This window comes from Cervus elaphus, chromosome 28 (genome assembly GCF_910594005.1).
Source record: "Cervus elaphus chromosome 28, mCerEla1.1, whole genome shotgun sequence".
NCBI classification, from domain to species: domain Eukaryota; kingdom Metazoa; phylum Chordata; class Mammalia; order Artiodactyla; family Cervidae; genus Cervus; species Cervus elaphus.
Window position 1 is genome coordinate 32,263,326 of NC_057842.1, and position 25,829 is coordinate 32,289,154.

A 25,829-nucleotide genomic window follows, 5' to 3' on the forward strand; every position below is an offset into this window, starting at 1 on the left:
CTTTAAAAAGTATGAACTCCCTAAATAAAGTCTTCAATAAGGTGATTTGGCCTGTGTTCAGTATTTGAGTGTCGTTGCTATAACTATATAGCAAATTTGCGTTTATAAATTGCTTATATGTACATTATCATCTTTAGTATTTTCAAGGATCTTTTAGTCAGTAGATTTATATTTTCCCTATTTTTAAATGCCAAAAACAATCTAGTTATAGCTAAAGTCACAATTGAAAAATAGCCAGATCTTTTGAACTAAAATGTTCTAATGTTCTTCCTGACCATGCTGCTTTTAACAGCAGGGTATTCAAACTATATTCCATAAATGACAATCAAACTGAAGTTTTCAGGGCACAAAATATATAGTGACCAAAATATCAGACTGCAGAACTAGGAAAATTTTAACAACATATTCAAACTCGTGTTTGGTGCTTCGTCGCTTCAGTTATATCTGACTCTGCAACCCTATGGACCACAGCCTGCTAGGCCACTCTGTCTATGGGGTTCTCCAGGCATGAATACTAGAGTGGGTTGCCATGCCCTCCTCCAGAGGATCTTTCTGACCCAAGGATCAAACCCATGTCTCTCATGTCTCCAGACAGATTCTTTACCACTAGCACCACCTGGAAAGTCCTTCTAAGCATTTCACAAACAATTAATTCAGAGGACTCCTCTGAGACAGAAATTTCATCTAATTTCTATCTTGTGGGAAAAAATAAACCAAAGCTTAAAATGGAGTAATGCTGCTGCTGCTGCTAAGTCGCTTCAGTCGTGTCCGACTCTGTGCAACCCCACAGATGGCAGCCCACCAGGCTCCTCTGTCCCTGGGGTTCTCCAGGCAAGAAGACTGGAGTGGGTTGCTATGTCCTTCTCCAATGCATGAAAGTAAAAAGTGAAAGTGAAGTCGCTCAGTCGTGTCCGACTCTTCCCAGCCCCATGGACTGCAGCCTACCAGGCTCCTCCGTCCATGGGATTTTCCAGGCAAGAGTACTGGAGTGGGTTGACAATGCCTTCTCCAAAATGGAGTAATAAGTTCTAAGAAATCAAATAGCAAAGAAATAAACCCAATAATTCTTCACCCAAGACTAACACTAGATCAGGGTTAATCAAGAAACTATCTGTGAGGGACTTTCCCATCTGTCCAGTGGTTAAGACTCCATACTTCCATTGCAGGGAGCATGGGTTTGATTCCTGCTTGGGGAACTAAGATCCTGCGGTCAAGGTGCATCAGTTCAGTTCAGTTGCTCAGTCATGTCTGACTCTGAGACTCCATGAATCTCAGCAGGCCAGGCCTCCCTGTCCATCACAAACTCCCGGAGTTTACCCAAACCCATGTCGGTGATGAGTCGGTGATGCCATCCAGCCATCTCATCTTCCTGCCCCCAATCCCTCCCAGCATCAGGGTCTTTTCCAATGAGTAAACTCTTCGCATGAGGTGACCAAAGTACTGGAGTTTCAGCTTCAGCATCAGTCCTTCCAATGAACACCCAGGACTAATCTCATTTAGGATGGACTGGTTGGATCTCCTTGCAGTCCATCTCAAGATTCTTCTCCAACACCACAGTTCAAAAGCATCAATTTTTCAGTGCTCCGCTTTCTTCATAGTCTAACTCTCACATCCATACATGACCACTGGAAAAACCATAGCCTTGATAAGACGAACCTTTGTTGGCAAAGTAATGTCTCTGCTTTTAAATATGCTATCTGGGTTGGTCATAACTTTCCTTCCAAGGAGTAAACATCTTTTAATTTCATGGCCACAATCACCATCTGCAGTGATTTTGGAGCCCCAAAAAATAGTCTGACACTGTTTCCACTGTTTCCCCATCTATTTCCAACAAAGCGATGGGACCAGATGCCATGATCTTAGTTTTCTGAATGTTGAGCTTTAATCCAACTTTTTCACTCTCCTCCTTTACTTTCATCAAGAGGCTTTTTAGTTCCTCTTCACTTTCTGCCATAAGCATGGTGTCATCTGCATATCTGAGGTTATTGATATTTCTCCCGGCAATCTTGATTCCAAGCTTGTGCTCCTTCCAGCCCAGCGTTTCTCATGATGTACTCTGCATATAAGTTAAATAAGCAGGGTGACAATATGCAGCCTTGACGTACTCCTTTTCCTATTTGGAACCAGTCTGTTGTTCTAACTGTTGCTTCCTGACCTGCATACAGGTTTCTCAAGAGGCAGGTCAGGTGGCCTGGTATTCCCATCTCTTTCAGAATGTTCCACAGTTTATTGTGATCCACACAGTCAAAGGCTTTGGCATAGTCAAGGTGCATAGCATGGCCAAAAAAAAAAAAAAAAAATACTGTCTCTCAGCTACCTGTAACAGAAACAACATGTGGGTTGTGTGTGAAGGTAACCAGTTCCTGGACCCCAACACAAATCTATTGAAACAGCATAGGGACCCTGCAATCTGCATGTTGAGACAGTCCTCAGGTTATTCATATGTATACTACTGTTTGAGAAGTACTTCCCTGCCCAAGTTGTGTTCCCACGAGACAAAAAAGAAGCTACAAAAGTGATAACAAGACTCAGAGATTCAGAGCTCTGGCCAGAAATATATACACTATTAGGCTGTAATGTGAACTACACACACCCAAAGTGAAGTCAGTTAGAAACAAAGGAGTTACCTCATGCCACTGATTAAATAAAGGCATTCACATGATGCCATTTGATTTAGTAGTATCTTGTTTTATTCATCTGTAAAATGCAAATAATACTTGAGATTTCATGAAATGGGAGGATTAACTCAATGACAGTGATAAATGTGTTGATATAAGCAACTAGAGGCTAATAAAAGAAATGATTATAGAGAAAAAGCTCATGAATATCATTTCCCATCCCTGAGAATGTTGTTGCCTGTATTTCAATTAACAGCAGTTATTCAAACAGAGAAATAATAGCACTGACTCTCCAAACTGGCAGCAGTTAGAATAACTCAGCATATTTTATGATAAATAGGTCACACTGTCTACGAAGCTCTTACTTTGACTGGGAGTCCTATAATAGGAGCCGTTCCAACCTGCCCAGTCCTGTACATCTTTGTCCTGATGATTAGATAATTAGCAAGAACATTGCAACCGTGTGAGAACTACAGTTTCACCAGCTGATCTTAGCAGAGAAAAACATCTATTATTATCGCTCTTTTAATAGTGGCTGTGATTAACCATAATAAAATATATGACTAGTAATTTCAACAGCACATGAATCCCTGAAATTATTTCTTGCTAGAACTAAAAGGATTTTAGATTAAGAGCTCTTAATTTAAACTTGTAATTTAGGTTTAAACTATTCATTACAAAAATCAAACCAAAGCTGAGAGAAATTACCCAGGGTCTAGAGAAAACAGATCCCTCTTTCATGATCAAACTCTTCTTTTTTTTTTTCCCCTCAAGTAAAAAAACCACAGGAGTCCCCACTCTTTCCCTTTTTACTTTCTACCTCCTGTTCTAGGAAAACAAACACCTCTGTCTTGTCCCTGACAGTAATTTTGAAAAGCAGCTGTATTTTGTGAGATACATGTTGAACAGTCAGAAGAACTTTTTGAAGTTGAAAAATTCCTTTTGAAAAGTACAAAGTTGTTTTCCTTTTTTATTTTCTCTCTCTAGGCCACTACATTAAATTGTGAAGAGTCAAATCATTCTTTTAAAAGTGTCTGTGTTGCCTGAACTCTGTCTAGGTTTCTTTTTACTGAACCCCAAGGGTCGAAGCAAGTAAACCCTATCTCTGTAGAACAAGGCCTCTGGTTCACTAGAAGCCTCGCTGCTGCCAGAGAAAGGAGAGGATACTGGAGAATCACCAAAGGAGTTCAATTTTGTTTTTGACTCCTGCTAATCTGGTGAGCTGGCTTGTTACCCAAAGAATGCTGCTAAGTCACTTCAGTCATGTCCGACTCTGTGCGACCCAATAGACGGCAGCCCACCAGGCTCCCCCGTCCCTGGGATTCTCCAGGCAAGAACACTGGAGTGGGTACCCAAAGAATAGACTTCCGTTATTCTAGCAGTTCATGTGCAGAGAAACTGACACATGCTGCTAGAATCTTCAGTAACAAAAGCACTAGGAAGGTCACCTCCTCTGGAAGAAGTCATTCTGCATATTTATCCTCTGTTGAAGCATAAGAGACCTGAGAATACTGATACAAATCCATGGGAAAAGTGGGATCTTAGATGCCACAACCTGAGTTCTTCCACAGTGTTGCACTGCAAAATATACAGCAATGAATGTGTTCTGTGTAAACCGAAGTTTTTCTTTTTCTTACTTAAAACTTTCTGGTAACATCATAAGCATCTCTAGGAAAAAAAAAATATTACAGTGGATATAAATGGAACCTGACATCGATTCCGGTTTTTGCAAAATCACATGAACTACCTGGATAAACTGATGAATCAAGAAAACCCTGTTTGTTGGGTATTTCAAACAAGGACTTTAACAAAAAAGGCTCTGATATGCAGCTGCTTTTTGACAACAGCCATGAATCACTGATAGAAAAGCCTGAGAACACAGTCGCCAGGCTTAATTATATGTCATTACTCTAAATAATGGCAACATTTTAGGTATGAATTAAACCTTTGGTGGTAGAGAGTTGCATCATTCGGGAATGTTGGTCAATCCAATGATTTAAAAAATCCGTAGACAAAAACACTCCAGGCTGATTGTCCATTTAGGAGGAGTTGCACAGTTTCTTTGTATTCACTTAAGGCTTTGAGGGGGTGAGGGTGGGAAAGAAATTCTTTCTCAAAAGTAGAAGAAAAGTTTCTTTTAAAAGTAGGAGAGAATTTTTATCATGAGAGAGAAAAAATCATATCACCAGAAATCATTCAGAGCCACGCATGCGATCGAAGCCTGGAAGGAGAACTCAGGATTCTTTTAATCCAACCACCTGACTGCATTCAGGACTTTCTCCAGGCATTTTTCTAAGGTAGGACCTAATTCACTCACTGGTGTTAGGACCCTTATTGTTCATCTTCCCCCCAGGATTTCTGCTCTGTTGCCATGGCATAATGCACCTGTGAAGGAAAACTGGTCCAGCTCCAAGAAAGCTGGTATTAAGCTTCTCTTCTGTTCCTTTCCCAGTGTAGTTTAATCACAAGAGTGCTAATGACTCGTAAATCTATCAACCACTTTAGAGAGTTATTGACTGTGGAAACATATCTGGCTGCAAAACCCATGATGGACCAAGGACTCAGTTGTCACCAGAAATCGCAAATGGGTAGCTTTACAAAGCAGACTTGGCCTCAGCAAACACCTTTAGCTTGACCCAATTTGGGTCTTTAGTTTTTAATATGAATTTCAAATACAAATTCAGATTTCCAGGTCTAACATTCCAGGTTTCAGTTTCTGGAGCCAGCATTCCTTCAGGGTTTCAGACCCAGATGCTGCGTGATCTTCATCCAGCTCTGTAAGATGGGGCAGGAGGTCTCCAGTTCACCACCATCTTAGACCTAACCCCACTCAGAGCACTGATTTACTCAGCAAACTTCTGTAATATGTATAAAGACCAATTTAAAGCGTCTTAAATAGATTTTTGTTTTATTTTAATTATTCATGTTTGTTGAAAAGATTTTACAATATCTCATAAATTCATTCCTGTTTTCTCACAGTCCTCAGGCATAGAAGGTTCTCATCTAACTTTACATAGCTTTCTTCAGTCTCTTGACATGTGGAAAATGACTACTTATTACCAAAATAATTCATTTCTCATAAGTCAAAAAAACTGATCGAGTCAATTTTAAGTAGGACACATTCTCTTTTGAGACCTGCTATTTTCTCAACAAAAGCCAGGCTAATCCCTTACTGTGGGAAAAGGACCAATGAGGAATTGAAAGAATTTAGGAATATCAAGACTAACTTGCTCTCCTGCTCAACCACTGCCAGGCCTCCCTAATCTGTCTCATCCTTTCCAGCTGGTATAAAAAGAAAAAACATATGGACAGAACTATAACTTCATCCTCACTGAGACACACTGCATATCTCACTAAAACCCAAATGAAACTGCTTTCCTCACCCCAACGCCCACTTTTCTGTCATTGGGGAAAATATAGAACAGAGAATCTGGAAGTCATGCTGTCTGAATGGGTGAGATCTGGACTCAGTGTAGAATTCTTTCATTTTATTTATATGATACTAACCTGGAAATTGGCAGGAAGAAAAGACAGGGCAACCAGTGAGCTGTCCTCCAGTTTCTTCATCTGTGTGAACAAAGGTGTACCTTTCTCTCTTCCAGCTGAAAGAGTGTTGTTATTTTAGTCTTTTCTCCCTGGACTCCTTCTTGCCTTTGATCATTCTTACTGGATTTCCCTAGTCACTCTCAACTTTCATACTCTGTAATGGTTTTCCTGGTGACTAGCATAGACTTCTGCACACTTCTAAAAAGGTTTCTTTTCTCTGTACTGATTATATTAAAGAAAACTGTTCTTTTTAAAATATATATTATGATATATTTATATTTAAAAGTTACACGTATTCATTCCACTAGTTCCTTCTCCAGGACAAATAATTGCAATTTATATAAGCATTTCTGACCAGAGTTTCTCATATTTGAATGTACTTATATTTGTTTTCTCATTACATCTCATTCAAGGTCTCTAAATTTCACTTAAGTTGTTAGATCCCAAACTGGGTATAATAAATATGTAATAAAGGTCTTACCTACACTGAATATAGTTGCCCCTCAATATCTAAGGGGGTGTAGGGGTGGTTGCAGGATTCCTGTGGATACCAAAACCCAAAGTGGCCTTTGGATTTTCACAATATACAATTCCCCTCCTTCCACCTTGACAATGTAATATTGATTATTATATCTCAATTACTTGTGCTGTCAGTTTGCCTTATATCTCCACCAACACCTTTTATTAATGTTTGTGTGTGTGATTTCTATATTGTGATGCAGTTATTTATCTATAGTTTTTGTCCTCACCCTCTACTTCTCTTCCAATTAAGTTGAGTTTCACAAAGTGTGAAGTCCATGTCGTATTGATTTGGTATCTCCAATCACAAGTATAATCCTTGACAAGAGAAAAATGCAGTATTGCTGTTGTTGTTGTTGCTTAGTTGCTAAGTCGTGTCCAACTCATTGCGACCCCATGGACTGTAACCCTCCAGGTTCATCAGTACATGGGATTTCCCAGGCAAGAATACTGGAGTGCATTGCCATTTCCTTCTCCAGGGGATCTTCCCGACTCAGAGACTGAACCCACATCTCCTGCACTGGCAGGCAGATTCTTTACCACTGAGCCACCAGCGAAGCCCTCAAAAATGCAGTATAGAGAATGCAATAAATGGTTAACTGCATCCTGTTGGACTAAGGCCTTGGAATTTAATAGAAATGCATCAGACCTAAGGTTGTTTGTGCTCCCTCCCAAGAAACCAAAATAAACAACAAAAAACCATTCATAAGCCAATTGTTTTAAAGTAGCAGGTATAGATGGATAGATATATAGATAAATTATGATATAAATAGGGTAAATTTTGCAAGGATCAAAAATTCAAAAGACACTAGATTTTGTTCCATCAACCATTAAGTTAGTCTAACTCATTATTTCTTGAGAATTCTTTTCACCCTAAGATATAGCCTAGTTCAATTCAGTTCAGTTGCTCAATTGTGTCCAACTTTTGCAACCCCACAGACTGCAGCATGTCAGATTTCCCTGTCCATCACCAACTCCCAGAGTTCCCCAAACACATGTCTATTGAGCTGGTGATGCCATTCAACCATCTCATCCACTGTCATCCCCTTCTCCTCCTGCCTTCAATCTTTCCCAGCATCAGAATCTTTTCTAAGGAGTCAGTTCTTTGTAACAGGTGGCCAAAATATTGGAGCTTCAGCATCAGTCCTTCCAATGAATATCCAGGACTGATTTCCTTTAGGATTGACTGATCTCCTTGTTGTCCAAGGGACTCTCGAGAGTCTTCTCCAACACCACAGTTCAAAAGCATTAATTCTTTGGCACTCAGATTTCTTTATAGTCCAACTCTCACATCCATACACAACTACTGGTAAAACCATAGCTTTGACTAGGTGGACCTTTGCTGGCAAAGTAATGTCTCTGCTTTTTAATATGCTGTCTAGGTTGGCCATAACGTTTCTTCCAGGGAACAAGTATCTTTTAATTTCATGGCTGCAGTCAACATCTTCAGTGATTTTGGAGCCCCCCAAAATAAAGTCTCTCACTGTTTCCATTGTTTCCTATCTATTTGCCATGAAGTGAATGGGAGTAGATGCCATGATCTTAGTTTTTTTATTGTTGAGTTCTAAACCAGCTTTTTCACTCTTCTCTTTCACTTTCATCAAGAGGAACTCTTTAGTTCCTCTTCACTTTCTGCCATAAGCGTGGTGTCATCTGCATATCTGAGGTTATTGACATTTCCCCCAGCAATCTTGATTCCAGATTGTGCTTCATCCAGCCTTGCATTTTGCATAATGTACTCTGCATATAAGATAAACAAGCAGGGAATGCAAACTAGTACAGCCACTATGGAGAACAGTGTGGAGATTTCTCAAAAAACTGGAAATAGAACTGCCATATGACCCAGCAATCCCACTCCTGGGCATACACACTGAGGAAACCAGATCTGAAAGAGACACGTGCACCCCAATGTTCATCACAGCACTGTTTATAATAGCCAGGACATGGAAGCAACCTAGATGCCCATCAGCAGATGAATGGATAAGGAAGCTGTGGTACATATACACCATGGAATATTACTCAGCCATTAAAAAGAATTCATTTGAATCCGTTCTAATGAGATGGATGAAACTGGAGCCCATTATACAGAGTGAAGCAAGCCAGGAAGATAAAGACCATTACAGTATACTAACACATATATATGGAATTTAGAAAGATGGTAATGATAACCCTATATGCAAAACAGAAAAAGAGACACAGAAGTACAGAACAGACTTTTGAACTCTGTGGGAGAAGGCGAGGGTGGGATGTTTCGAGAGAACAGCATATATATTATCTATGGTGAAACAGATCACCAGCCCAGGTTGGGATGCATGAGACAAGTGCTCGGGCCTGGTGCACTGGGAAGACCCAGAGGAATCGGGTGGAGAGGGAGGTGGGAGGGGGGATCGGGATGGGGAATACATGTAACTCCATGGCTGATTCATGTCAATGTATGACAAAACCCACTACAATATTATAAAGTAATTAGCCTCCAACTAATAAAAATAAATGGAAAAAAAAAAAAAGATAAACAAGCAGGGTAACAATATACAGCCTTGTCGTATTCCTTTCCCAATTTGCAACCAGTCTGTTGTTACCTGTCTGATTCTAACTGTTCCTTCTTGACCTGCATACAGATTTATCAGGAGGCAGATAAGGTGGTCTGGTATTCCCATCTCTTTAAGAATTTTCCACAGTTTGTTGTGATCCACTCTGTCAAAGGCTTTGATGCAGTCAATGAAGCAGAAGTAGATGTATTTCTGAAATTCTCTTGCTTTTTCTATGATCCAACAGGTGTTGGCAATTTGAACTCTAGTTCCTCTGACTTTTATAAGTCCAGCTTGGACATCTGGAAGTTCTCAGTCCATGTACTGTTGAAGCCTAGCTTGGAGAATGTTGAGCATTACTTTGCTAGTGTGTGAGATGAATGCAATTGTGTGTTAGTTTGAACACTCTTTGGCATTGCTTTTCTTTGGGATTAGAATGAAAACTGACTTTTACCAGGCCTGTTGCTACTGCCAAGTTTTCCAAATTTGCTGACATATTGAGTATAACACTTTTATAGCATCATCTTTTAGGATTTGAAATAACTCAGCTGGAATTCAATCATCTTCACTGACTTTGTTCGTAGTGATGCTTCCTAAGGCCCACTTGACTTTGCACTTTAGGATGTCTGACTCTAGGTTAGTGCTCACACCATCATGGTTACCTGGGTCATAAAGATCTTTTTTATGTAGTTCTTCTGTGTATTCCTGGGCTTCCCTTGTGGCTCAGCTGGTCAAGAATCCACCTGCAATGTGGGAGACCTGGGCTTGACCCCTGGGTTGGGAAGATCCCCTGGAGGAGGGAAAGGCTACCCACTCCAGTATTATGGCCTAGACAATTCCACGGACAGTACAGTCCATGGGGTCACAGAGAGTCAGACATGACTGAGCAACTTTCATGCTTTCGGTGTATTCTTGTCACCCCTTTTTAATATCTTCTGCTTCTGTTAGGTCCATACTATTTCTGTCCTTTATTATGCCCATCTTTGCATAAAATGTTCCCTTGGTATCTCTAATTTTCTTGAAGAGATCTCTAGTCTTTTCCATTCTATTATTTTCCTCTATTACTTTGCATTGATCACTTAGGAAGGGTTTCTTATCTCTCCTTGCTATTCTTTGAAACTGCATTCAAATGGGTATATCTTTTGTTTCCTCCGTTGCCTTTCACTTCTCTTTGTTTCTAAGCTATTTGTAAGGCCTCCTCAGACAACCATTTTGCCTTTTTGTATTTCTTTTCTTGGGGATGGTCTTGATCACTGCCTCCTATACAGTATAATGAACATCTGTCCATAGTCTTTCAGGCACTCTGTCTATCAGATCTAATCCCTTGAATCTATTTGTCACTTCCACTGTATAATCATAAGGGATTTCATTTTATTTAGGTCATACCCGAATGGTCTAGTGGTTTCCCCTACTTTCTTCAATTTATGTCTGAATTTGGCAATAAGGAGTTCATGATCTGAGTCACAGTCAGCCCCCAGTCTTGTTTTTGCTGACTGTGCAGAAATTCTCCATCTTCGGTTGCAAAAAATACAGTCAGTCTGATTTCAATATTGACCTTCTTGGTGATGTCCAGGTATAGTGTCCTCTCTAGTGTTGTTGGAAGAGGGTGTTTACTATGACCAGTGAATTCTCTTGGCAAAACTGTGTTAGCCTTTGCCTGGCTTCATTTTGTACTCCAAGGCCAAACTTGCCTGTTACCCAAGTATCTCTTGACTTCCTACTTTTGCACCCCAGTTCCCTATGATGAAAAGGACATCTTTTTTGGGTGTTAAGTCTAGAAGATCCTGTAGGTCATCATAGAACTATTCAACTTCAGCTTCTTCGGCATTAGTGGTTGGGGCATAGACTTGGATTGTTGTGATACTTGGATTGTTTTGCCTTGGAAATGAACAGAGATCATTCTTTCATTTTTGAGATTGTATGCAAGTACTGCATTTTGGGCTCTTTTGTTGATTACAAGGTTATTCCATTTCTTCTATGGAATTCTTGCCCACAGTAGTAGATATAATGGTCATCTGAATTAAATTCACCCATTCCAGTCCATTTTAGTTCACTGATTCCTAGAACGTCTATGTTCTCACTTGCCATCTCCTGTTATGACCACTTCCAATTTACCTTGATTCATGGGCCTAACATTCCAGGTTGCTATGCAATATTGTTCTTTACAGCACTGGACTTCAATTCCATCACCAGTCACATCCACAACTGGGGGCTGTTTTTGCTTTGGTTCCATCTCTTCACTCTTTCTAGAGTTATTTCTCCACTCTTCTCCAGTGCACCTACTGACCTGGGGAGTTCATCTTTCAGTGTCGTGTCTTTTGCCTTTTCATACTGTTCATGGGGTTCTCAAGGCAAGAATACTGAAGTGGTTTGCCATTCCCTTCTCCCGTGTACCACATTTTGTCAGAACTCTCCACCACGACCCAGCCATCTTGGGTGGCCCTACATGGCATGGCTCATAGTTTCATTGAGTTAGACAAGGCTATGATCCATGTGGTCAGTTTGGTTGGTTTTTTGTAGTTGATAAAACCTAGGTCTCACATTTATTTACCTACAAGAAGAAAAACATAAATCTAATAAGAAGAAAAATTGAGAGTGAATAGGGACAATATAAAAAAAGAGGAAATTATCCTGATGATGAGGTTTATAGTTCCATTAAGTGCTGGAAAGTATTTTCATGGGACTCCACACATGCAAAAGACATTTTTGATTTTTACATGGGGAAATAGCTATGCATACAAAAACTGTTAACATGCTGACCCTACAGTATTAGTAGACTAAAGTGATCTCTTGAATTAGGATTTTGCTTACACTGCTTAAAATATCTTAAAAATATCTTAAAAATCTTAAAATATCTTGAATTAGGATTTTTCTTACACTGCTTAAAATTTATTAGTTTCTAGCCTTCTTAGCTTATTGACAACTATGGCTTGAAGAGTCAAATGCAAATATTTACCAAACTTTTTTTTCTATTTCTTTAATCAAGAAAAATAATTTTTTTGTAGTAATAAGTTGTGCTGTTGCAAACTCATATCATTTATTGCTTATTAACTTAAGTGATTAAAAATTAATAAACCTTTGTATTTCATTTCTAATCGGCTTTGTTAAAATATAATTTACAAAATAGGTACCTCAAAAAGTGATTTTTTTACAAGAGTAGTGACCACATTATTCCTCCAAATAGAGGAGCTTTTTGGAAGAATTTAAATTGTTTCTTTAGTAATAAAATGGAATTTATTGCATAGTTTTCAGGAACACACATGTATACAGTAAATTTGGCTTTTTGTCTCTTTATTTCATCACAGATTAAAAGGTTTGGCAATTTCTAATAAATCCTGAAAGACTGATCTTTATTTTATGAGAAACTTGCCAGAGAACACCACAAAACTGATTGGACTTCTAAAACTTACTTATTTTCATACGGTACAATTCTTTTAAATGGAAATATTTACTTTTCTAGACTGGGGCTGAAAAGCACTCCTAAACAGGCCTTTTTTTTGTTTTGTTTTTAAGCTGTTTAATCAGGTGGAGACAATCTAAATCAGATGTATGTTAAAGTAGAAAATACACTAGGCGGTACTGGAAATAAACCATAGACGTTGTCTGCTCGTAAAATGGTTCTTATATACTCAGGGACATTAAATCAGCTTTAGAACAAAGACACGTAAAGTGATCACTCTCTCGTGTTGAGGTTCTGTTTTATTAATTTCCAGATTTATGTAGTGACTGTTAGATATAAATGTCCAGTGAAGCTAACAAGAAAATAATAATGTTTGAATAAAGGACTAATTCTTAGTAGACACTTGGCACTTCACTGCGTCTCCCCAAACATACCTTTATGAAATCTCCCATTCACAAGCATCAGGGTGTTAACTGCAAGCCATTAAAAACAATATTATGGGATTCAGGTTGGGCGGTGAAGAGAGGTCTTTGAATGATTAGGCTCTGCTCTGACTCCAACTTTTTAGAAATACTTGCAAAAGATGAAGTAAACTTAGATATCCTTTAAGCTGGTTAGGTTTCAAGGGGCAACTAAATGTATTTTTACTTTTTTTTAAACTTAGGAATAACAAAGTACTAACTGTACCCAGGCCTTAAGAGTTTACTTCTCATCTAAATCAGATGAATATGACCAATGGAGGGGAGAGGGGTAGAGAGAGAGGCATTAAATCACCTTAGGATGAACAATTTAAAGGTACTTTAGATATACTCCAGAAATTTCATTTGAGGTCTTGCGGCTACAAGCCTCGCTTTATAAAATATTCCTTCATATCTGCCAAACCTTAGAATAACCCTTGTAGAAACCATAAATATGGTGCAAATAAACAGTGGCCTTCTTACATAATGAGGTGTCCTTGCCAAATGGGAGCAGAAGACAAGAAGCCTGCCTCCCACTAAGCAACATGTTCCAGGCCTCAGGAGCCTGAAACGCCATCATTCACGGAGCGGGCTGGCTCCGGCAGAAGCGAAGGTTCCCGCGGGGCTTCCGCAGGAGAGTGCGCGGCGCCCTGCACCGCCAAGGGGCAGTCATCTGTCTTCTTGGCTTGCGTTCCTATCATCTGTTAGCATGTGTTAGCACAGAGGGCAAGAGGTCTGCCATCATTTCCATGCTTATCGCAGTACATCACATCTAACACTTGCCTAATAAATGTTCGTTTAGCTTCTTTTTAATCTCCAGATGAGTTTATGAAGTTATTTTTTTCATGAACCAGGATGGACACTGCATAGTGAAAGTTACACAGAAAGAGCACCTTCTTCTGGGAAGTGGTCAGTCTGATTTAATGGACCTCTATCAACAAAGGACAAAGAACAAGCAGTTGGACTAAAAGTTAAAAGTGTTAATAACAAATGTACTGAAAAGGGTCAGTGTTGAAGTGGAGAGACGGATGATATATTTTAAGAATCATCAGCTTCTGTTAAGCTCACTTTTTGAAGGAGGTGAGGCTTCGTAGGACAAAGCACAGTTACCAATGGTCCCTCATTTTCCGGCTCCATTCATCTTGAGATGGTAACCTTGGATAAATTATGCAATTTTCTTATGCCTCAATTCTTTCTGAAATTGAGATAAAATACCATCTATCTTTTGGATTGTCAATAGACATTGAATGAATTTTGTAAACTGTTTAGAACAGTGCCTGACAGTCACATGAAGTGCTATAGGGTTTGTTAAATAAATAAGTAAAATAAATAAAGCCCTAATCCAGGAATAAAGCGGTAGAATATGATACCAGAAAAAGGTAGGAATGCAGTTGGCCTCAAAAAAAAAAAAAAAAAAAAGCAGTCCTTAGACCTTTTATGAGTTTATTTTCTCTTAAAAACTCAAACTAATTGGCATTGACAGTATCCAATTACTGTTTTAATAGTCATGTTCAGTGTGTTGCATTTTATATTATCCTTTTTCATCTACTTTTCAAACATAAGGACTATCAAAGAAGCCAATAAAAGTTTTTCAGAAAATAAAATTAGAAGAAAAAAAAGAAAGTTGTCCATAATCACGTTCCTTTTGACCATCTTTTCTTCCTACTTAATTTGGCCCAAATTTGTGAGTGCTCTCTGAGCCTTAGCCATTAAGATCTAATGGTTGTCTGGAAATAGAACTGCCATATGACCCAGCAATCCCACTACCGGGCATACATGCTGAGGAAAACAGAATTGAAAAAGACATGTGTACCCCAGTGTTCATCACAGCACTGTTTACAATAGCCAGGACATGGAAGCAACCTAGATGTCCATTGGCAGACGAATGGATAAGAAAGCTGTGGTACATATACACAATGGAATATTACTCAGCTATTGAAAAGAATGCATTTGAATCAGTTCTAACGAGGTGGATGAAACTGGAGCCTATTATACAGAGTGAAGTAAGTCAGAAAGAAAAACACCAATACAGTATATTAACGCATATATATGGAATTTAGAAAGATGGTAATGATGACCCTATATGCGAGACAGCAAAAGAGACACAGATGTAAAGAACAGACTTTTGGACTTGGTGGGAGAAGGTGAGGGTGGGATGATTTGAGAGAATAGCATTGAAACATGTATATTACCATATGTGAAATGAATCGCCAGTCCAGGTTCGATGCATGAGACAGGGCACTCAGGGCTGGTGCACTGGGATGACCCTGAGGGATGGGATGGGGAGGGAGGTTCAGGATGGGGGACATATGTACACCCATGGCTGATTCATGTCAATGTATGGCAAAAACCACTATAATATTGTAAAGTAATTAGCCTCCAATTAAAATAAATTAATTAATTTAAAACAAAAAGATCTAATGGTTGTAATCTTTAGCTCTTCTGAAGAGTCAGAGGCAAGTAGCACTTGTTTATCTTTTTATTCTACTATTAAATGTGTTGAACATCAGTTATCAATGACCTATTACTCAAGTAGCATAGTTGCCACTTAAAAATTTAAAGAGCATGAGACCTGAGACATTTAGAGGTGTGTAGGTAAAACTAAACTTGGGTTTTTGTATACACCACTGAAAAGGACTTCAGGAGTCTGTTTCTGGTACACACTTGACCATTCTGTCGTTAATCTTTGCTGCTGCTGCTGCTAAGTCACTTCAGTCATGTCCGACTTTGTGCAACCCCATAGACGGCAGCCCACCAGGCTCCTCTGTCCCTGGGATTCTCCAGGCAAGAATGCTGGAGTGGTTTGCCATTTCCTTCTCCAATGCATGCATGCATGCTAAGTCGCTTCAATCATGTCCGACTCTGTGCGACCCCATAGACAGCTCCCCACCAGGCTCCTCCATCCACGGGATACTCCAGGCAAGAATACTGGAGTGGATTGCCATTTCCTTCTCCTACTAATCTTTGAAAAATTTGTATTTCACCTCTGTGTTTCAGTTTCTAGCTAAACTTAAGAGAGAAAAAAAAAATGATTTTTTTATTATGGAGATCCAGTGAAATCAGTTGAGATGATTCAATTTTAGTATTATAGAACACATACTGCATAAACTCAAGGGACTGTAATTTTTAAATTTTTTAAATGATTTAGATGCTATCTAATTTGGGTATGAAATTCAATTTGATGACTCTTTATTGAGCACTTATTGTTTGCAAAGCACATTAAAAACAATGAGAATAAAGAGAGAGGAGTTAAATAAATCCTAGACCCTCAAAGAACTTGTAGTTTGATGGGGGAAGGCAGCATACAAGAATTTGATGATGATACAAATTGATTAAGGGCTTATCAAAGAAACAGCTGAACGCCAAGGAATGCAAAGGTGGCAGTTAATCAAGTTGAGAACATAGGGGAAAGCATAAAGGAAGAGGTATTACTAGATCTAGCCTTGAGATATAGGATTGAAATTTCTATTTGTATTATTTTCATATAATAATTCTCATAGAACTTGAAAGGGGGGTCAAGTGTCTACTATAAGGATTAAATATTTATATGTGTACTTGGTTTTAGAGTGGATCAGCATGCTTCCTCATACCAGCAGGTGCTAGTAAGAGCAATCTGAGTATATCAGCTTTCTTAGGTTGGCATTTAGATCTATCATGTTGATTATTTTGATAGAAATCTCCATTGAAATGTTTTTCAATTTTGTTAACATTATTAGCCTCCATATTTCCAAATTAGTAAAAAAAAAAACAAAGAATGTATACCCTCACTCACTGTGGTATTTTTTCTTTCTTCCAGTTTCAGTGCCATGTTTCTTGCATGAAAATTGTTCAGACTTTCGTTTAAACAAGCAAAAGCCCAGTCTAGACGATGGATAGCCCAATCTCTTGTAGTCAGTTGAAATCTTGCCACTTGTGCTACCTGTGGACATAGCTCTTCTGGGCAAATGCAGAAGACGGTGTCTTAGGGCTGCTACTAGTTCTTTCCACCCCTTCTCTGTCATTCTGGGAGCCTCGTTTTTTTGTTTCCTTCTTACAAGGGCCCATTTTCCATTGTCGTCCAAATTTCTCCTAGAGGTGTGCCTCCTTCCTCCCCCTAGTTGTTTGTATTTTAGTCTGTGGACTCTTACAAACCAAAAGGCCTTCAAGAAACACTAAATGAAGCTCTGATTTGGGGTCAGTATGGAAAATATTGATCATCAAGTACTTCCTCGCCTCCTGCAATGAACACACCCAGTGTCAATGTGTCAGTGTCTCAAAGGGTGTCAAGCTCACCTTTAAGTTCTTATTTTGAGAAGTAGATAAAGAAAAGTGAGAAAACATTAATGAAACAACTGAGAAATAGTGCTGCTTGTAAAGAGTTGTTTCTCACTATTTTTCTTTTGATTTTTTTTTTTGATGCAAACTATTGTAAAAGTCTTTATTGAATTTGTTACAATATTGCTTCTGTTGTTTATGTTCTGGTTTCTTGGCTGCAGGGCATGTGGGATCTTAACTCCCAGACCAGGGATCCAACCTGCACCACATTGGGTCATGTCGGTGGAAATAGGTATTACGCTCCTGTGGGCTTTTTCCCTCTTCTTTTCTTTCTTGCAGGTTCTCTAGTCACCAACACAGGGTGTTAATGCAGGAATTGCACCCACATCCTGCAACCCAGGCAGAGCAGCTGACTGTAGAATCCATAGCGCCTTCACTCTGCTTGCTGCCCTCTGCAAACTGGGTTTCGTTTCCAGGACCTTCATCCAGGGGAGATCCTACTCTGACTAGAATCAGCGTCTCTAAATGGAAAGACAGGAACACAAGCCTCAGAGTCTCAAGTTGGCTAACAAAGAAAAACAGGGAGGAAGAACTTCCCTGGTGGTCCAGTTAAGACTTCATCTTCCAATGCGGTGCAGGTTGGATCCCTGGTCTGGGAGTTAAGATCTCACATGCCCTGAAGCCAAGAAACCAGAACATAAACAACAAAAGCAATATTGTAACAAATTCAATAAAGATTTTTACAATAGTTGGCATCAAAAAAGAAAGAAAAGAAAAATAGTGAGAAACAACTCTTACAAGCAACACTATTTCTCAGTTATTTCATTAATGTTTTCTCACTTTCCTTTATCTGCTTCTCAAAATAAGAACTTAAAGGTGAGCTTGACACGCTTTGACAAGAGGCACATTGACACTGGGTTTGTACCTTGGGAGGGAGAAGCATGATGTGAAGGTTCATTCCATGCATTTCTAAAGCCTATAGCAGGTCCACAATGGCTCGGGCCCACTTGCTTCTGACATCCTGGTGGTTGTTACTTTAGGAAAATATTACAGATTACAAGAGAACACTCTCCCTGTCTTCTATAGTAACCTCAGCCATCTTTCTTCTAGAGACCAGCAATTTTTTAAAAAATCATTGTTAAATATTATAGCGAGGGAAATGTTAACAGTGTCTGTGATTTGCTTAATGGATGATTTTACACTCTGCAGCCTGGGTAAATGACAGTTATGTGAGATCTGGTCTGTGTTGCTTTGAAAATACCTTATTCAGAAGGAAGCCAAGCAAAATGTTCAACTTTTTCAGACTCTAGGGGAAATGTAACTAACTGAAATATAATTCACTTCCCATCCATGTGTGAATTGGGGGGCTGCAGAGGATGTGAAGGCAAGAGGTATGTGTTTGGCCCAGGACACTTGGCCCTGTGCCCTTGTGTGTCTCTGATAGCAGAAAATTTCACAGCCACAAAAATATCTCTGTGGCCAAACAGTGACAAACTGTCTAGTCTATTTATGAAAATTCCATGACTTTATAAGACAAAGTTTTTCTTAAACTAGGATGTGTATGAAGCTCCCAAGACTATTTTATTTCCATGTTGCAAATTAGCAGCAAAGTATCTAAAGGCAAAACCAACTGCTCAAATAGGTCAAGTAAGAAAATTGCCTCGGAAAGCAGTCTTCCTAAAACAGAGTGCATTTTTTAGGATCGACAGCTTTCCTCAGAGAGATTTCAGGACTGGGAGCCTGTAATTCCTGAGCAGTGCTGCAAACAGATCAACTTTCCTTTTATTGCTTTGTTTTGAGTTTTTCTGAAGGGGCACTGCATGATTTTGACCATCTCTTTGTTCCCGACAGGGTTTTATTCATCTTCTTTTGGGTGAACCTGAGATAGCACTGCTGAATTTGTGCTCTGCATTACCTAGACTGAACCACCTAATGCCTGACAGCTCGCTTGTTTCCATGTGGCAGCCAGATTGCCAGTGATATTGTGATTCATTTGTACCGGTTCAGGATCCAGAGAGAGAAGTGCCTGGTGAAGACAGGGCCGGGAACTCTTTAATCCTGGCTTTGTCAAAGCTCAGTTGCAGCCTTAGAAAGGCCATTAGAGTTTCTCATCAGTTTCTTGGTCAGCAAAATAGGAATCACCCTAGCATTATGGTACTTAATTCTGTTTTCTTTTATGAAGAGCTTTGAAGATGAGAAGAGTTGCATTTATTTTGCTTAGCAGTTTAAATTAATGGGGCCAGAAATGTGACACATCCTGGGCTTGGTGGCACTGCGTTCATTTTCTTGTTCCACTTGCTGCTTTGCTTACACATTCAAATTCATTCCACCTTCCCACGGCTAACTCTCTCCAGCTGAATATGCTTTGGGTATTTTAACTCAAAATTTTTATCTTTGAAATAAACAAGATAGGTTTTAAGAAGTTTGTTCTAGTCATCTACCATAAGTAGATTCTTACTTCAGTCATTCGGGAAAGCTGATTGCATGCTTAATAATTTCATTCAACTATTAGAAATCAAATAAGAAAATTTAATAAGTAAACAATTTTGAAAATCTGGAAATCAAAATAGCAAACCAAGCTTTTAAAATAATATTTAGAAGAGTCATTAGAATTCAGCTAACTCCTGGGATGTCTCATCTTTTATTAAGGATTGAAACAATAATGTCTATGAAATAAGGTTAAAACGTGCTTACTTTTATTCTCAAAGGTCATTTAAGTTCTGCTTTACACATAATTATATACTGTTTATATTAAAACATGTATCTGCTATATTTAGCTCAAAAAATTTTTTTAGTGTGAGGAATGTACAGAATGTGTGAAATGAAAGTTTTATGTTTTATCTCTACCTATTTTAGTTAGGTTCATAAGGGTCAAAACAAGAAATTTTAGCCATAAAATGCACTGGAAGAAAATGTGAAAAAAATTATCATGAGTGACCTCAAAGATGACTCTAAGAGATTTATTCAAAATAGAATTTAAAGGTGGGGTAGGAGAGTTCGGTTGATGCTAATTTTTTGGCCTGAATCCTGCAATATTCTCAGAGCATTGGTTGACATTGTGCTCATTTTTTACTGACTTAAAAACATTTACAATTATATTGTATTCCTTTTTTGGTAAAATATGTTTTATTTACTAAAATGTAGAGCCTGAATGTTCTTTCAGTTATTATAAATGAATATCCTACTATGATGTTTAATTTTATGCATCATCTTCCCTAGACTGTGGTACCCAGATGTTTGGTCTGACATTAGTCTAGATGTTGCTGGGTAGGTCATTTTTTTTTTCTTAATGTGATTAACATTTAAATCAGTAGACTTTAAAGCAGATTACTTTTTCTAAGATGGTGGTCCTCATTCAATCATTTGAAGACCTTAAGAGAAAAAGACTAGAGTTCCCTAGGAAAGAAGAAAGTGATGTCTTTCCAGTGAGACTGGCCTTGCTTGCCATATCAGTCTCTCCTGGGTCCCTAGACTTCCAGCTTGCCCTCCAGATTTCAGACTTGCCAGCCAACACAATGACATCAGTCCATTTCTTAAAATAAATCTCTCTCTCTCTTTGTATATACAGGCTATCAATTCTGTTTTTCTGGAAAACTCTGACTAATACACCTAACATTTTTTATCATTATTATTTTAGTTTGAATTTATTTCTTGGCCTTTACTTCATAAATTCCTCTATACACCTTCTTGGGTGTTGCTGACTGAATCCATCAATAGTCAAGGAATGCAGACACAGGAGAATGCGGGAAGAGCCAAACAAAAGGTTGAGGAAATGAAGTGGAACTGTGCTCATGCCCTGGGTGTGTTTACACAAGGGCATTCCACGCATTGCCATCCAAAAAGGAAAGGAAAAAGTGAATTTGACATACTCAGGCGGTGAGGTCTGTGCAATTAAGAACCAAGTTGAATTGAGCACTCAGGAAAAAACTATTGACGCTCTTGGAATCAAGTGTTAATTCTGTTACTCATAGACATTTTAAAGTTACAATATGATCTTGAAACACAAATATTGTTCATTTCCTTATCAGTCAAAGCCAAATGAATATTGGGCCTCCTTGCAAGAAAACTTACAGAGCAGCAGTCTCCCTCAGCAGGCTCTGTAACTCTGTCAGCTTGACACGGACCAATTCCTGTTGCACTGACAATGCTTGTCCCTGGAAAATCGAGGCCAGAAGTGTCACACTAAGTCTGTAAGTATCAGGATGCCAGAGGCTCATTGCTGACCTCGGTGAAAAACTGTCCAGAGAAACTGTTCCTACTGCATAAACATTCTTTTGTGGTTACTCTGGACAGCCACACTGAGAGACTTACAGAAAGTCACACAGGACCAGGGATGAACTGGAGGCTAGAGATCAAAGATCTAAAAGTTTACAGCTCTTACAATGCCCGGAGCAGCCAAGAGAATATTGAATGAGCACTGTGTTTTGAGAGTGCAAAAAGGCCCTTCATTACCCAGTTGATTTGTACCTCATGAAACAGGTCAACTAAGGGTCATGCCATCCAAACTTGGAGTAGCAAAGTTGTCTAAGGGAACACCTTTACACTCATATATACATTTGTATAAATGTTAACAATAAACCCAACTCTGCCTCATGGCATAAGAGTGCTGTATTTAGCTTAGGCTTGATGCAGAGTGCTAGAGAAAGGGTCAGGGATCTCACTCCCAAGCAGCCTCGATGTTTATATTGAAAACTTATTTCGAATACATTGAAAAGAGTCTTTAATTCATGCTACCAAATTTTTACCCAGAATTGCCATATGTGAGTCTCTAGGAATCTCAAAATGAAGGACTTGGCCCTTTGAAGAATTCAGAATGAAAATATAATAAAGCCTACACCATTCTGGAGATAGCAACTATTGTATTAGAGTATTTATTACATACCAGACACTTTTATATTATCTATTTATTGTCACAGTTTTTTGAGTTCCTATTATGTACATAACACATATCTGGGTGATCAATTTGAATCCCAGAGTGTTTTAGTAACTTACCTACCCCATGAAGTACGGGAGGCATTCCTGGTGGTTCAGTGGTAAAAACCCACATGCCAATGCAGGAGAAGCGGGTTAGATTCCCACGTCAGGAAGATCCCCTGGAAGAGGAAATGGCAACCTGCTCCAGTATCCTTGCCTGGGGAATCCCATGGACAAAGGAGTCTGGTGGGCCACAGTCCATGGGGTCGCAAAGAGTCAGACACAACTGAGTGATTAAACAACAACATATAATATGCAAGTTGACAGAGTTAAGACACTGCTCTTTTCTACATATTCAAAAAGAAAAAGAGGGTGAAATGTATATTTTTTGCATCCTAGACTTAGTGATAAATGACTTACATATAATTTATATATTGCATTATGGCTCACTATAGACAAAATATGTTGACTTCAATTGAATATTTTTTCTTCCAGCAAAAATAGAATATATCCTTACATATTGTGAATAAAATTGAAATGAGCATGACAGTTTTGGGTTTGGATAAAGTATAACATTCTTAAAAGAGTGCACATTTGTTCCAAATGTTTTCTGAGAACTGTTGTACTGTTAACTGATGCACATGATGACAGGAGCACCATTTGGAGGAAATGATTTATTAGCACACTGTAGTCATATGTATGTATGAACATTTCATCCATCAGATTCTGACCCACTGTCAGCAGCCTGAGAGCTCTGAACTGCTTCTCCAGAAATGGAGATGTGCTTGCCTTGAATCAAATAGATTTTTCACTCAGTTCTTTTCTGATCAATAGAAAATATTTCAAAAATTCTTGGACGGGATTGATTTCCTCTATCCAACACAAGTCACTATGAGGATTGCCAATTGTTTCATATCATAAACAATATTTAAAACAATAATATGATGGTAACAGTAACAGTTACTTAGTAAAGATCATGTAGCTGATTAAATGGCAGAAAGTAGATTCTAACTCAGTCTGTCATGCCAGAATCTAGGTTCATGTACTACTTTTAAATTCACACCTTTTAAATTAAATATGGAAACTGCAGAATTAAAAACCATGCTACTTTCACAGCAGTTAAATCCGAAATGACATATATATAAGTTAAGTGAGGGTGACAATGTAATTTACCACATTCCATCTATTAAAATAAGATAAACTTATTTTTCAGATGTTAATATCTCTGAAATTAGGATGTATCTTAACTTTGTGTCCTAGTTTAATTGATAATGTCTTTTTCTTTTATAGTGGTACATAAAATAATGGTGTGACTTATAGCTTATGACGTCTAAGATTTAATTAAATAATATATGTTAAAACCCAACTATATTTATTTCACAGATTATAAGACTAATATGTTTAACATATTACTATGTTTGTAACAAAATTTTTATGATATATATGATAATATACATTTTCAGGCAGATTCATATAGATTACCAAATATATTATCATCTATATATATATATCCTCATAAAAATATTCTGTAATTTAAACAATGCTACAGTCCATGGGGTTGCAAAAGAGTCAGACATGACTTAGCCACTAAACACCAACACCAGGGCTTCCTTGGTGAATCAGTGGTGAAGAACCTGCCTGCCAATACAGGAGACATGAGTTTGATCCCTGTGTTAGGAAGATCCCTTGGAGAAGGAAATGGCAACCCACTCCAGTATTCTTGCCTAGGAAATCCCATAAACAGAGGAGCCTGAAGGACTACAGTCCATGGGGTCACAGTCAGATATGACTTAGCAACTAAACAACAACATTATTATTATTCCTATTTCAAATGAGGAAACAGACTCCCAGAGGTTAAATCGTAGCCCAAAGTTTTACCATTAGTAATCTTTGTGCTAGGTGAGAATCAAAACCATTGTTTGACTCTTAGCTCAGAGATACCTTTCACAAGGGACCCATTGTGTGTTTATAATCTCGTACATTATATTGGCCTTACAAATTTATAAAGTTTTTAAGTGAATTGACAGGGTCTATGCATTAAGCTCAAAGCTCCATCATGCTATTGTTATATCTCTCAAAGAGAGGTACAATGGCCTTGGCCCAGTTAGGAGCTATGCTGATAGTTGTCACCAGGAAGCAGGAAGATTTACAATTTTTGAAATACAAACCAAAGGAAAAGGACCTTGAGTTAAGAAAGTATTTAAAAAGACTTCTTGTTATTTCTCAAGATCAAGGGTATTGGTCACTAATTAAAAGTGTTGATTGTCTTCCTAAATTTGGTGATTGGACCTGGCTGGTCTAAGGAGAAGATTAGAAAAAGTTGTGGAAGCTGATTGAGTGGAGCCTGGATTCTTACCTTGAGTTTGTGGTCTACTCTGTTTTAAACTTAAGAACCAAAATAAGCTTCTTCATTTGTATTTATAAACATGCAAGAAATTATATTTTCTTGCTTTCTCCTATCCAAAGAGTTTTTGAGGGAAAATGAGGCAACATATATCAATGGTTTTCAGTTACTCAGATGTCACAAATAAATCAATTCCCAATTCTACCTTTTCTGGAAAGAAACTAGTAATATTTTCCAAAGGTCATTCAATGTAAATATGACATTATTCGTTACTTGCTCCAAGAAATACATACCTTAGATTCGGTGGTATTATTTTTCCCTTGTGAGTTATCATTTCCAATCCACCAAAGCTTGTCTCTTTATTTTCTCAAAACCAAACTCTATCAGTTTGAAAGACCTGACATTGTGTTTGAGGCTTGTTATAGCTTGAAAGCTGAATCTCAATGAAATTCTCTCACAATACACACACCAAAAAGTATCAAATTTTCATCAGAATAAAGGAGGGGACCAAGCTCAGGTGTGTCTACATGACTTACTCAGGAAATGGAATCGATACTAAAAATAGTTGTATTTGACCTCATACCCTAATAAAATTGTTCTTACATACATGAAAGTGAAAGTGAAGTCGTGTCCAACTCTTTGTGACCCCATGGACTGCAGCTTACCAGGCTACTCTGTCCATGGGATTTTCCAGGCAAGAGTACTGGAGTGGGCTGCATTTCCTTCTCCAGGGGATCTTCCCAACCCAGGGATTGAACCTGGGTCTCCCACATTGCAGGCAGACTCTTTACCCTCTGAGCCACCAGGGAAGCCTCCATACATACAAAAAAAAAAAAAACCCCAAACATTATTTTCAGATGTTACAGTGTTGTGGAAGTGGATGAAGTGACTTACAAATTCAGGCTATGTTTGTAATGTGTATTTTAGCCTATGGCATGCTCCAAAAGATGACAAATAAAATTTTAGACAGGATAAATCTAATTATCAGGAATAAATCTTAACCCCTTTAGTAAACTATAGAAAATAAAGATATTAACTACAAATAAAAATTGGGGATTAGAAGATTGACAATGCAATACGCTTTTCTTAGTGCCATTCTAGGTAGGTAGCAGGTGAGCACTTTACAAAGGATCTCATTTTGTCATCACAATAGTCAATTGTACAGATAAGGAAGCCAGGGCTCGGGACAACTATACAGCTAGCAGCTGACAAAGTCAGTATTCAGGTTCAGGACACCACCCCCACACA

The 25,829-nt window shown here is 38.4% G+C and overlaps 1 long non-coding RNA gene across 2 annotated transcripts in view; it reads left to right on the forward strand.

The window, feature by feature from the left end:
* Window positions 1-4,659: 4,659 nt before the first annotated feature.
* Window positions 4,660-25,829, forward strand: part of LOC122685517 — a 38,001-nt gene continuing 16,831 nt past the window's right edge. For both annotated transcript variants that reach the window (XR_006338420.1, XR_006338419.1), the window contains exon 1: window positions 4,660-4,915. This is a non-coding gene — a long non-coding RNA (uncharacterized LOC122685517). The remainder of the gene's footprint in view (window positions 4,916-25,829) is intronic.